The sequence below is a fragment of the Coenobita brevimanus genome, chromosome 41 (genome assembly GCF_032717465.1).
Source record: "Coenobita brevimanus isolate Jiangsu-jjx chromosome 41, ASM3271746v2, whole genome shotgun sequence".
NCBI classification, from domain to species: Eukaryota; Metazoa; Arthropoda; class Malacostraca; order Decapoda; family Coenobitidae; genus Coenobita; species Coenobita brevimanus.
This window is the reverse complement of record NC_136994.1, coordinates 6,259,599-6,272,835: the sequence shown is the minus strand read 5'-3', so window position 1 is coordinate 6,272,835 and position 13,237 is coordinate 6,259,599. Positions and strand designations below refer to the sequence as shown.

The 13,237-nt window shown below is 40.8% G+C and overlaps 1 non-coding gene across 1 annotated transcript; it reads left to right on the top strand.

Moving 5' to 3' along the window:
• The first annotated feature begins 9,079 nt into the window (after positions 1-9,079).
• Positions 9,080-9,198, top strand: LOC145397590 (5S ribosomal RNA). The gene has a single exon (XR_013897006.1). It is a non-coding gene; the product is annotated as a 5S ribosomal RNA (ribosomal RNA).
• The last annotated feature ends 4,039 nt before the right edge of the window (positions 9,199-13,237 follow it).

The following is a 13,237-nucleotide window of genomic DNA, read 5'->3' as shown; positions in this document are numbered from 1 at the left end:
CCAGCTATCTTAGGACACACACACACACACACACACACATATATATATATATATACAGACGAACATTTTCTTACAGTCCCTCCACTTTACACTCAAATTCCTTCCAAATTCTTCATCCACTCTCTTCTTACTCTCTCTTACTAATCTTTTTACCTCTTTCTTTCTACATATAACTCTCTCTCTTTCTCTCTCTCTCTCTCTCTCTCTCTCTCTCTCTCTCTCTCTCTCTCTCTCTCTCTTTATATATATATATATATATATATATATATATATATATATATATATATATATATATATATATACTATAGCAGTAGCCGTGTGTGTGTGTGTGTGTGTGTGTGTGTGTGTGTGTGTGTGTATTTTGGGCAGCCGAAACTACACACTCAAATCTCACCAAAATTGGCACTAAAATCGCAAAAACATCACTGATGTGATTGAAAAACTTTCACGATTGAAAAACTTTTACTATATTTAATAAGTGATCACATTTTGACCAAAAAACGCTGCTCTCGAAGCCCGGCATAGGATCTACGTAGACCTTTTTGCCCAAAGGTATAACTAAAATATTCTATAGCAGTAGCCATGTGTCTGTGTGTGTATTTTGGACGTGCGTTCGGACAACTTTGGTTCCATTCCCGAAGCTGCAAATAACACGATCAGTTGGTTAGCTGCAAAAAATCCAAGTGACGACGTTGTACCAGAACAACACATAAACGCGAGAGCTTTCCGCAAGAGCAAGCACGAGGGGCCCAAAGAGCCCATGGGCATTTATAATATACTTTATGAGTAGCCGTGTGTGTGTGTGTGTGTGTGTGTGTGTGTGTGTGTGTGTGTGTGTGTGTGTGTGTGTGTGTGTGTGTGTTTTGGGCAGCGGAAACTGCACATTCAAATCGCATCAAAATTGGCACAGAAATCATAAAAAATTCGCTGATGTGAAAAAACTTGGTCCCATCACGATTGGAAAACTTTTACTATATTTAATGTGCGATCACATTTTGACCAAAAAGCGTCGCTCCTGGCGCCCGGCATAGGATCTCCATAGAATTTTTTACTCACAGGTACAACTAAAGAATTTCGGACTTGCGTTGGGACAACTTGGGTTCCATTCCCGAAGCTGCAAATAACACGATCAACTAGTTAGCTGCAAAACATCCAAGTGACAACGTTACACTAGAACAGCACATAAACGCGAGAGCCCTCCGCAGGAGCAAGTGCAAGGGGCCCGAAGGGCCCACGAGCACTTGTCTATATACATAGATAGATAGATAGATAGATGGCTTTGTAGATATCTCCTACTGATAAAGCAGATCTCTTCACTCAGACTTTCTCCTCCAGTTCCACCTTAGACGATTCCAGTGCTCTTCCTCCATCACTTCCCCCCTCTGACTTCCTCATGGCTGACATTAAAATTATTCCAGCTGATGTATTTTCTGCCCTTACTGGTCTCATTACTAACAAGGCATATAGGCCTGATGGGGTCCCTCCTGTTGTCCTCAAAACTGTGCTTCTGTGCTTACACCCTTCCTACATAAACCCTTTCACCTTTGCCTATCAACTTGTACCTTTCCTTCTTGCTGGAAGTTTGATCTCGTTCAGCCACCCAAAATAAGGGTGACCTCTCCCAGCCCTCTAACTATCGTCCTTTTTTTTTTATGCAAGAAAGAAAGAACCAAAGGCCAGGGGTCCTCAAATCGTTCCTTCCAAGAAAAAAAAAAAATACAAGAGAGCCAAATTCAAGATCCATTCATTTCGAGATGCCTGGACACACTGCGTTTGAAAGACTGGAGATCATAGGAAGTAGGAAATATGGACAGAGGGAGACAGTTCCAGAGTTTACTTGTTGCATAAATGAAGGACTGGGAATAACGATTAACCCTGTATTAGAGAGTTGGACAGAAAAGGGATGAAAGTTTGTTGCTAGATGGGTGCTACGAGCTCATCGTTGAGGTGGAGGGATGCAAGCAGACAGTCCAGAGGAGCAGCAACCATTCATATAGCGATAAAAAAGAGATAGATGCAACAGTGTGACAAAGAGACAGAGATTGAAGGGAGCCAGTAAGATGGGGAGATTTAATGAGCCGAAAAGCCTTTGACTCTACCCTATTGAGAAGAGTTGTATGTGGGGAGCCTCCCCACACATGAGAGTTGTACTCCACACAGTGGCGAATAAAACCTGTGAATACAGTCAACAACTGTGCAGGGGTAAAGAAGGAACGGAGTTGGCTCAGCACACCTAATCTCTTGGAAGCAGATTTTACAAGAGATGGAATATGATCTTTCCAAGATAAGTCCCAAGTGAATGAAACCCAAAGCATGTTCAAGGATGATGCTGGGTTGAGCTGGATATTATTAAACATTAGTGGGTACTCCTGTGGAAGATTATGTCGGGTTGATAGGTGTAAAAACTTAGGTTTTGATGCATTACAAACAACAAGATTATTTTTTAGACATTAGGTGTGCCATAGCCTCATCCCTTGTTTGTTGAAGTAACTGCTGAGATGGACATTGCAGGAACCGAATGGAAAGGTGAGGAGTGGAATTATCAGTGTACGAGTGGATAGGATTAGATGCAGCTTAGGTCATTGATGAATAAAAGAAAGAGAGTTGGTGATAGCACAGAACCCTGAGGAACACAACTGTTGATAGATCTAGGAGAAGAACGATGGCCGTCTACAACAGCAGCTATAGAACTATCTGAAAGGAAGCTATAGATTAAGGAACAAATCGAAGAATAGGAACCATAAGAGGGCAGTTTGGAAATTAAAGATTTATGCCAGACTCGATGGAAAGCCTTTTTGATGTCATGTGCGATGGCAAAGCTTTTGCCAAAGTCCCGAAAGGAGGATGACCAGGAGTCTGAAAGGTAGGTGAGATTGCCAGTGGAACGTCCCTGATGGAACCCATACTGATGATCAGAAAGAAGGTTGTGATAGGAAAGATGCTTTAAAATTTTTCTTTTAAGAATTGACTCGAAAACGTTTGAGACACAGGATGTTAAAGCAATTGGACGATAATTAGAGGGTTGGGAATGGTCACCCTTCTTTGAGATTGGCTGATTGGGAGCAAACTTCTAGCAAGAAGGAAAGGTACAAGTTGACAGACAAAGGCGAAAGAGTTTACCTTGGTGGGGTGTAAGTACAGAAGCACAGTTCTCGAGGACAACAGGAAGGACTCCATCAGGCCCATATGCCTTGTTAGTATTAAGGCCAGTGATAGTAGGAAGTACATCAGCTGAAGAAATTTTAATGTCAGCCATGAGGAAGTCAGAGGGGGGAAGTGATGGTGGAACAGCACTGGAATCGTCTAAGGTGGAATTGGAGGTGGAATTGCTTTAACATCCTGTGTCTCAAAAGTTTTTGTTCTGTAATGAAGAACACGTTAGAAATCCTGCATGCCATTTGTAGCAACAGGAAACAATTTATTCAACTTATGATTCGTGAATATTGTTAATAAAGACGGCAGATGTCACGACAAGAATAGGAGGAAGGAGGCAGAGAAAAGCGACACTGAGGGTAAAATAGTGTAACACGAATATCCCACCCCAGCCGCCTTCTCGCACGGTACACCCCCATTCTTTTTCATTATACTGTACCAAGAAGCGGCAGGATGGGGTGAAGTGACAATCGAAATTCAATGGAGCGTTGTCGTACGTCACTGCCGGCTTGTGACAGTAATGAGGGCAGGCGCGGAGCTGCTTCTCTTTTTTTATCTCTCTCTCTCTCTCTTGTTGCTGAGCCTGTCCATCCCCCCCCCCCTTCCTTTCATTTCTTCTTGCGTCTTTAATTGCTCCCCCTGTCTGCTAGGCCAGTCTTTTATTTAAACTCTGCCAGTTGACCATAATTTTCTTGGGTTGGCTGGAATAAAAGAGCAGTGTCGCCCCGTCCCTAAGAGGATTAATGGTACCAGTATATTCCCTCCTGCCCTACTGCTCACCTTTAGCTAAATAAATTCCGTAGATATTAGCTTGAATAAATCAAGGACGATGATGCAACAATACGTAGGACGAACTTGTCGCTTTCCATCGTCATCTGTAGCCTATCACAAGCTTCTGGCGCCTTGACAATTGGCAACACTGGCCGGATATTCGTCTCTTTTTCAGGCCGTCGTTTTCCTTTCCCCACTGTCTACGTCAGGTGCCTGAAGTAGGGTTATTGTTACATGTCTCTATAATACTGTTGCCTACTTGTCCCCACTTTTTTCAGCTCCATTTATACTGTATATTATTATTTTTTTGTTTACTTTTCCACGTACCAGTACATCTTTATACAGTAGTTACTGTAACACACAGAAGTGATGGAGATTAAAAAAGAGTTTATGTGTCAACTTTCCTCGCTGCGTTGTCCCTTTGGTTTTGATTGTTTGGCTGATATTTTGGGTGAGTAGAATATGTGGTCATAATATCTCATGTACAATTAACATGCTAAAAGTCGTTTAAAGCCTAAGCCGTTTGAAGCATCAGGTCATTTTTCAAGGCCAGTGGTGGTTTCTTATAACCTACAATTAGAAACTACTAGCCAAGTAAATTAAGAAATATACGAAGCACACACTACCTGACCTTGCAGCTGCTAGTTCCTCCCGGCGTCAAGAGACCTGTCGAAGTGTATGACTAAGTCCCACTTTGCTCTGTCACGCACTCGCCCTCAGCTACAGACCTCCCTCCCTCCCACTATCCCTAACCTCCCTCTCTCCAACACACCCCTTCCTTACTCCTTCCCTCCACTGCACCACTCCATTACCATAAATATATTTTCTCCCAGGGGCATGCCAGTCCTTGCCTTCCTCGATACGTGTTGCGCTGTGGCAGTCTGTTTTCTTCATTGCAATAACCACATCTCCGTATTTCCACTGCTTTCCTATAATGTCTTTGGATAAGAGAAGTGATGCAACAGTGTCAAGCAACCCTATAAAAATAAGCTCCAATGGATCAGTAAGACTCTTGCTGTTTGTTTTCCTTTATACTCATTTGAACTCCCTCTGCGTTATCCTCCGCAGTATAATCCATTAATTACTATGGCGTACGTTTCATTCAAATCGTGCTACTACCAGACGATTTTATTCAGCTCTGGAAACAATTTTCGATGTGGATGGATTTGATGTAGCACTCATTAACCCGTCCACAGGGCGTCTCCCAGGCTGAAAAAGTCGTTTGTAAATATCAAGAATAAAATGGAAGAACGCGTCATCTGTCTAAAGGTTGCATGTGTATTACATTTTATTATTTAAGTTCTCCTACATCGCAAACTGGCAATTTAGTGTTGCTGGTACCGGATCTTAATATATGACCATCACATGCCAAATGGCAGGAAAAAGGGCGACGTGGAAGCGATTTGTTTGTTGCCATCCCTTAAGGGATTCAGGCGCCTGGCATGAGATACATAGATTGAAGTGCCTAGTTTTGATGACCAATTTTGAGTTCGGACATAATGTATTTCAGTGGTATTTATTGATTTAAGAATTATTTGCGGTGCTCTATGAAATTCTGTCCACCCATTCATCATCGAATCCTCATAAGTCCCACGAGAAACAAATGTGCGCAGGGCTACGCTATTTACTCCAGTCATTTAAGGCAAGTCACAAGTCCTTTGCTGTTGAACGGTATTATGTAAGCAATAAACCTCATTGGTCCCTCGGACATAAAACTGTGCGTCATACTCGGCTGGAGCGTCTTAATCACCAGACCATCAACCGTCATCACACTTTCTTGTCACCATAAGGTTTTATTATTCTTTGATTTCCTCGTTCGTTCTCACAGTCAGTTTTTCTCCCCATAAATATTTACATCTTCCCAGTCTGTTCCATTCGCTTTCCCAGTCAGTTTCTTCTCACAGTAAATTTTCACTACTTTTTCCAGTGTAATCTGTAAATTTTCTCTCCTTCCCAATTTTCTTTTTGATATCTCTTCTCACTGTATATTTTCTTTTCTTCCCAGTTTTTGTCTGTCTGTTTTCCCAGTCACTTTATTCTTCCTCCCGCTTGACTCCCTTCTGTGATGCTCTACAAGTTGGTAATATCAAGAGGGAATTTTCTCAGTTTACTCTCACGTCTTCAGAAGGAGCCAAGTGGACGGAGCTTTAGTCAGGCAAGTTGCTCCACTTTATTTTCCCTCTGTGCGATGGTCCTTTATTCACTTATTCCTACCAACGCCAGACGCTTTCATTCAGTTCCTTCCTACAGAAGTGGTAAAATGAATGTCGGGCACTGGACTGTTTACGCTTAACCCTTTCATGCTACTGTCTTCTCTAGTACTGAAATTCAACTAGCGCCGGACGACTTTACTTCTCCTAGCACAAAGCAATTTTATACCTCGCTAACATCAGACAATTTACTCCAGCCAACACTAGACTTTATTCCAACTAAAGCCGGAAGAATCAGACAATTTCCTCAAGGTAACACCAGACTTTATTCCAACTAAAGCAAGATTTTATTGCGCTAAGTGACTCATGTGATTTTTAATGATTCAGTTAACCCTCTCATGCTCGATACAGCTCTAGTATTCTATTACAGCTAATGCCAGACATGTTACTCGGTTAGAATGTTTCACAGCAGCACAAAGACTGTTAAGGTTTCACCGCGTATGAAATGGGGCTTACTGTAGCACTTCTGTACTCGGCGAAGATCCATTACTCACTTCACCTCGGTTGATCATCCTGTAGAGTCAGATTAGAGGGCTGATTTAACTCGTAAAGAAGTAGATTCACCCATACCTTATAGGTAATGCTTATCAGATTCCATGCAATCACGACACATTCCCGCTGCCTGAGTGGTCTAGTTCCGTTAAATTAAAGCAAACTGATAAAAGCATCCACCTCGTCGAATTTAGGCCCTTCCTGGCCCCGTCTTGTTCATGTTTTCCCGCCTTGTTCTTATGTTTTATCAGTTTTTCTTCCCCGCCTTTTATTCTCTCCATAATTTTCTCACTTTCATACACTCAATATTCTCTGCTAGTGTTTTCCTAATTTCATCAGTTGGCGTTGTCCTTTGATTCATTATTCGTTTCTCCATGCTATTTCCCTCGTGATAATTTTTCTCACCATTACTCCTATATCAGGTATTTCCAAAGCTTCTCCTTTATCTGTCCTCTTCCTTTTCCTCAACATATCCATTATCTGCTAACTTCCTTTCATTGTCATTACCTTTTCATTCACTCACTTCCTTTCCTTTCATCTTTTCCCTACACACTTCTTTTCCTTTAACTATTCCTTTACCTACTTAATCAGTATATCTTCTTTGTGACTTTACCCACTCACTCCCATAACTTTAAGCATTCCTTTAATTACTTCTTTACCTGCTCACTTACTTTCCTTTGGTTCCTCCCTTACCTACTCTCCCGCATTCATTTAATTACATCTTAACTTACCCCTCCATTTTCCTTTCACTACTTCTGTACCTCTTCTTCTCCTTTCCTTTAATTACTTCTTTACCTATTTTCTTACTTTCCTTTAGTCACTATTTTTCCTACTCACCCTCTTTCCTATATATAAATATTTCTTTACTACTTTCTTGTCTTTTGATTTTTGCCGTTGTAATCCCTATCTCTTTCACCTCCGTTACCCCCACCTCGTCTGGTGATCCTTCATATTATTCCAAGTGTCTCTCTTCTAAGTCGGCGCGGTCTCTTAGCTCATCCCTTCGCCTCGCACCCTCATACCTCATTTCCTTTCTTATCTGACTCTGCGTAACACGCCATATTTCTTTTTGCCGTCCCTTACTAATGAGATGTTAACTCTCTCAGGCTTCTGTGGCTCCCTTTCAGCTGAATAAAGTCATCTTGTGTTAGTTGGAACAAAAAAACATCTGATTCTGGGTATCCTCATATCTTTTACCATTCCTTTGCCGTTCAAATGTTAATGCCTCAGGCCCCCTTATGTAACGATCCTCCAGCTGACTCAAATAGTCTGGTGTTGGGTAGAATATTATACTAGAGTTGTCCTGGCTATGAGAGGGTTAACCTGATTTTTTATTACATGATGCGGTACCAAACCTTTACCTTTCCCAGTGACGCTAAGGTATTTCATGCCAGTTATGTCGAGGGTCCTATTCTGCGTGGCAGGGGAGGCTTCGTGGCAACTCTTCCTAAACGATTTATTATGCACATTATACCTAAACGTTGTTCGTGTATGCTTTTTATATCTTCATCATATCAGTCAAGTTGTCATCAGTTAACACACATGAGGATACCGAGATGTAGTGTGAAGAATTAGTCGTTACACAGCTCAACTTAGAATCTGGTCATGGATTAATCTAATCAGCCAAGAGGAAGACAGCCAGTCAAATAGGTTTAAAACACTCTGTCATGGTGTTCATTATAAGACCTGAAAATTTTGCTCAGCTAAGACCATCGTAGCAGTCAGAGGAATTAAGGGTAAGCAAGGTGATAGGTATTACGGTCGTATTATTCCCTAGTGGTAGGTGGTGGCGACCATCATCCACTCACTTGATGTAGTGCTGCCTACTTCTTCCTTAGCCTTTATCATTCTTTTCCTGTGCCTGCCCTCCTCTCTTCCTATATCTCCCATCTTTCCTGTCACTTCTTATTGCTTTTCTTTCCTTTACAGGTGGCCTTACATTGAGTGACAAGGCATATGGTTTCCTGAAACCAAGAAACCATTTACAACGCTGGGCGGTAACCATATAACCAAACCATACGTGCTCCCTACGTGTCAACAAGTGGGTTGTTGGAGGGTTAGTGCCCCTCCCCGCAAAACAAATAACTCAAAGTCAAATGGCCACCCCCTACGGGATTATGGCGTCTGGCAGTAGATAGATAGATTATTCCCTCACTACGAGAATGCATATTTTTATTTTATTCTTGTTACATCTACAGTTTTATTTAACTTGGGAAAGATCTACCGTGCTGACGGGGTTAAAGAATGCTAACTCTGCCCCCCTTCCCCCACTAACCTAGAAGACTCCTACGCTGAATAAAATAGCTCTGAAATTGCAGGAACATGATACTAATTACGTTATGGGACTGGCAGTAAGAACACCAGTGAGGTATGAAATCGTTAGAATGCAGCCCATTTTGTATAATGGCAACAGATTTCATTTAATTTCGGAAAGTATTTTTTACCCTCGCCCTATCAACGGCCATACCACGTTGAGTACACCGCTTCCCGTCCGATCAGCGAAGTTAAGCAACGTTGGGTCTGGTTAGTACTTGGATGGGTGACCGCCTGGGAACACCAGATGCTGTTGGCATAACGTTCTCCCTACGTGTCAAGTGGGGTTGGTGGAGGATTAGTGCCCCTCCCTGTAAAACAATTAACTCTAAGCCCTTGGCCACCCTGTTTGGGATACATGGCGTCTGGCAATGAATGAATGATGAATTTTTTACCCTCCATCTGACACAGTCAGTGGAAGGTATTGTTATCACTGGTATCAACAACAATAGGTGGCAGAGAGATTTCAATTCCGGGCCAGAACTCAGAAAGTATTCCCTATAGTCATGAAATTCCACATAGTTATATGTCTTATATTGAACTGGTGCCTTTTGATAGGTAAAATGCTGTCTTAAGTAGTTTTTTTTATGGAAAAGTAAAAAAAAAATAAAATCTCAGAGACTTCATTAAGACCTGCGCAAGGAATCCAAAGGGTCCAGTGCACTGTTTTTTTGCACCTGTTACACCTAGGACGCAGAAGCTGTACATGATAAATAATTATATGAATATCTAATTAAGTTTGCGGTTTCATAACTATCGGCATCTACTATGTAATCATAAAAAAATGGCTGCCCAAACGAAAAGCACGTCATAATTTCATCAAATCTGCTCGTAACTTCATTTTTATCGTCGATAAACTACTAATATTATGTTTTATTGTCTCTGTGTTATGGGGGGGGGGGATGTTATGGGCTTGGTTAGGTGTGCAGGGGGGTGAGGGGGGTATGTGATCGGTCAGGTGGGGGGTTGCAACAGGGAAGCGTTGCCTATTTGTTTTTATCCCTTAGTGATGGTACTGATAATCTCCCCCTTCTTTTTTACCAACGCTCTTTGCCAGGGCCTCACGCTGTTATGCTGGGGACAAATAACTTGAAAATTACGGTGCCTGCCTCTCGTCTGTCCCGACAACTCTGACAAATTTTCGATTAAGGCAATTTAAATTATTGTAGAGCCCCAGTGCTGTAAAACTGAGGGCAAATAGTCACTTCAGACATGTGCAAGACCATTTGACACAACAACAACTATCCCAGTGCATTATGTTTTGTTCGGTTTCGAATACAGTTACATTACTGAATTAATGCATTTCGAGCAAGCCGTCTAGCCTATTTGTTCCACTTTGTTTGCTTAAAATGAGCTCCAGATACAGGCAGGTACAGTTACTTCCGCATAAGAAACAAACTATGAGAAACATTAATGCGTCTACTTGCAGACATTGCTTCTCTAGTTTATTTTCCATCTCACGTCAGGGTATGTAAAAGAAAAAAAATACTTCCATTCCGCCATGCCAACTTTAATTTTCCTTTGTGACGTAAGGCAATTAAGAAATTTTATACACACTATAACTGAGAGATTGCGTTTTGCTTAGAGACAGCCTAACAGTGAATAGATTAAAACATTCAGTACTTTCACTCTAATTGTCTTGATTCTGGCTAAGAGCAGTTTAATTTTTCCCATCCGTCAAAGGATTACACCGTTCACTGCGCCGGCATTAATTTGGTATATTATTACTGCGTCCACATTATTCTAATCAACTTACGAAAGTTCACTGGTAATTAAAAGGTTCGTGGACGCTCTTATCTAACCTTTCCAGCTCTAAGCCTCCGATAAGGAAAACACTGTGTATAAAAATAAATGAATAGAAAAATGGAGATATCAAGAATAAAATGCGAAAGACGTCCACAGGCTTAAGGGCCTAACTCTCTCAGGCTGTTATGACACTTTCTGCTGAATATAATCGCTTGTCGTAGCTACAACACGCTCCTATAACTCTCTCACTCAAATACAATCGCTTGGCTTTAGCTGTTATAAAATGCCAAAGGACACGTGACCACGAGAGGTAATCCTCATTGCCTGATTCCGTGGAGCAGCGGAACTATATGAGAGGTAAAGCAGCGTCAGGATTACACGCAAAACACGGTAATCCCGGCGGTGCTTTGCTGGCTGGCTTAACTCAGGCGCGGAAGGAATGGCTCACATATGTAGCTGGGATTAAGTCTGGATGCCAACATAAAGAGAGATGTTAACAATGTCGCCTAGGTCATTATCTTATCTCTGAGTCGAATTCAGAGTGCCTTTGGAGATTTCGTAACACCTCTCCCTTAACAAATTATTCGCCATATTACTCTTTAATGTCCTCATCTTCGTTCGTGACAAAAACTGTCAGTACTGAACGAAATGAGAAGCATAAAATATTGTGTTAAATGTAAGAGATAAGATAGATAGCAAAGGTAAGCGTGTTTGAAACCCCCTCTGCTGCCAAGGATACGTCTCTTTCTCTGTATGTTTGAAAATATGTAGCTAGTATCGGTAAAAAAAAAAAAAAAAAAAAAAAAAAACTTGTCGCCTCTCCTGCTTCTCTCCATAGACTCTGAAAATCTTTCTTTCAGTTCGAAGTTAACGACACTAATGACTATGATCTGTCGCCATTCATAGTCACCATTGTCAATTGCTTCGGATTCATCAGAATGATTTTCAAAATATATGGAGACAGAGAAGCAGGAGAACTGATACGAACTTAGCCGTCAACAGTACAGTCCTGTACAAATTATCGTGCAGGAAGAGTCTGCTGTTTTCTCAAAGAGTTCAGTAGCTATGGCTCGACCTTCCTCCAGAAGATTGGTGTATTTTGCATGTATGGTAAAATATATAACACTGTATGGTAGCAGTATGCTCTTTTGTTTCAGTCGATATAATGTGGTCTGACTAAAACAGAGTACATTATATGCGAAGTTCCACTCATTGTGATATAATTTTTTAATATTGTAGTAACTTACCAAACTCTGGATTAAATGCGCATTTAGTAATATGTTCAGTGGTGCTAAAAATATTATAAAGTAAAGAATACAGTTTTAATTCATTGCATATATAACGTCATGTATCAACCACTTCACTATGATGATCAGTAGTTTCATCTTCACAACGACCAGGCGATTTTCCGCAGCCTAGGGAGGGATTCTCAGACGGAGGGGGGGGGGGCTGGAAACATAATAACTCTCTTTTAAGGATGAAAATTTTTGTGTATAATTAATGACAACCACCAGGAGATTTCTTTCAGCTAAGGGGGAACGTCTCATTGTGAAGGAGTTAGTAACTGACGTCTTAATTAAATACCCAGCTTTCTCCTCTTGTCATGCCAAAATTTTCGATCCTCCTAATTTACTCGTTCATAGTACATGACACTAAGCGGTGTTGCCCTCGAGCCAATATTAGATATAACCGTTGTGGCCAATTCATTCACAATGGAAACGTCTCAGGTAATACGAGGAACTGTTATCACTTATCACAATGTTCGCTCTGACATCTGAATGTACAGAAAAGTGAATTAGAAAACTTACTGTATGATTCATAAAACAGCAAATGCTCCCCGTATGCGATATGATATCTTAATGTCACTGGGGCTAACACTGCTGAACAGGACCACTGGGCATACTGTAGCAACCATCAACTATTACATTGTACGTCAAAGTTCGCTACCTTCTTCTTCTTCTTTCTTTTTTTTTTTTTTTTTACTATTTTGCAAGTGTTAAGTACTAGTAAAACAGTACAAATTAATGTGTTACACGCAATGGTAAACTCTGTACTAGTGATATAATTAATACTATACTTATGCATACATGTATAAATGTATGGGGTGCGTATTTACATCTTTTCTTGAAGGGATTTATTTTGTCCTGATGCACTGTTATGATGTTTATAATAACTGGTTGTACCAGGAATTAAATTATTTACATAATTCATCTTTTAAGCTGCAGCAAATATTGTACTCTTTATATATACAGACATATTTCACAGACTTTAACTGAGAGATTAACTGCCAGGTGTTTTGTTTAAATGCTATAGATGCTTGTCTGTGCATTATTCAGTGAGCAAATAACATAAAATTAAACAACATAGTAATATGAAGAGACATTTTATCTGTAAAATTATTTACATAATAATTAAGTAATATACTGGGGACATTTTTCATGTAGCCTACTTATGTGTTACTGTTAATGCTGGTGACTGGTGTGTGTATGCAGGGAGCAGGTGATACAAAACTATACATCGTGATCAGTTTGCTCTGTAGAGGGAATATTCAC